This window comes from Erinaceus europaeus, chromosome 3 (assembly GCF_950295315.1).
Source record: "Erinaceus europaeus chromosome 3, mEriEur2.1, whole genome shotgun sequence".
NCBI lineage: Eukaryota > Metazoa > Chordata > Mammalia > Eulipotyphla > Erinaceidae > Erinaceus > Erinaceus europaeus.
The window spans coordinates 31,869,068-31,870,386 of record NC_080164.1 but is presented as its reverse complement, the minus strand read 5'-3'; the positions used below and the strand labels follow the sequence as shown (position 1 = coordinate 31,870,386).

Here is a 1,319-nt window from a genome sequence, read left to right as displayed (position 1 = left end):
TGCCTGAGGCTCCAAAGTTACAGGTTCAATCCCCCTTACCACCATAAACTAGAGCTAATCAGTGCTCTGGGAAAAATAAATAAATAAATAAATAAAAGGCAAAAACCAACCAACGGGGGTGGGTGGTTGCTTCACAAGTGGTGAAGCAGGTCTGCAGGTGTCTTTCTCTTCCCCTCTCTTGATTTCTCTCTGTCCTATCCAACAAGGACAGCAACAACAGCGGTAATAACAACAATGGCAACAAAATGGAAAAAATGGCCTCCAGGAGCAGTGGGTTTGTGGTGCAGGCACGGAGCAACAGTGATAACCCTGGAAGCAAAAATAAAAATGAATAAATAAATAAAATGTCTGCTTTGCAATAAAAATGTGGCTTGGCATCTCTATATAACAAAACAACTGTGTGACTGCTCTCAGCGTCCCGAGAAGAAGTCTGAGTTCCCTTCTTCGAAGTCTCAGTAGGTCATGTTTCCTATCAATTGTTAGGCAGTGAGAGGGTTCCTTTTCCTTTTTCTTTTTTATTATCAGGGGAGAGCGCGAAAGCTGTCCCCACTACCACAAATTATGCAGTCGAGTTTCCCACATTTGGGGAAATCGCAGGGGTCAGCACATCCAGAGTGCAATGGATAAGCCTCGCTCGCCCTGGGAAAACCACCTTCGTGACCATGGTATCTCCCCTGCCAGCCAGGTTATGAGAGAGGGTTCCTTTTGCTCCGGGATTTGAGTAAAAGAATTTATTAATTTGAGTCAATAGCGCCCACTGGTGGCTATTATTATTATCACTTTCCAGGACAAAGATGCCAGTTCAAAATGGGAGTCCGGAGGGATGAGCGGCAGTCTGCCTTAGAGTTGGGTGGGGTAGGAATGGGTATGGTGCTCAACCCTGAAAATCTTAGTAATATCGTTACATCTACTCACACACTCTATCTACCACCCGAGGAAGACGGGCCCTGAAATTAGTGCAGCCTGAATAGTCCTAGCCATGACCACAGAATGCGAGCTCAGACCTATCGTGAAGCAAAGGTCACATAGGCTCCTGTGCTGACTATGGGCCCCAGATCAAATCGATGGGGTTTACAGTTAACAATATTTATATATTTTCCCCATATTTGGGAGCTACCCTGTTCCCTGATGCAGCTTCCTAGTCCTTTTTCCAACTATGACACCATCTCCCCAGACAATAACCAGGGTCCACCTGCATATTAGATGTCAGGCACTGGCAAAAATATAACTAAAATAGACCTACTAGATTTTTCTCTTCTTTTCTTTTCTTCTTTCTTTCTTCTTCTTTTTTTTTTTTTCTACCAGAGCACTGCTCAGCT

The 1,319-nt window shown here is 44.4% G+C and overlaps 1 non-coding gene across 1 annotated transcript; it reads right to left on the bottom strand.

Annotated features, from left to right (window-relative positions):
* Positions 1-523: 523 nt before the first annotated feature.
* Positions 524-689, bottom strand: LOC132537750 (U1 spliceosomal RNA). Its single transcript, XR_009549203.1, has one exon. It is a non-coding gene; the product is annotated as a U1 spliceosomal RNA (small nuclear RNA).
* Positions 690-1,319: the final 630 nt, after the last annotated feature.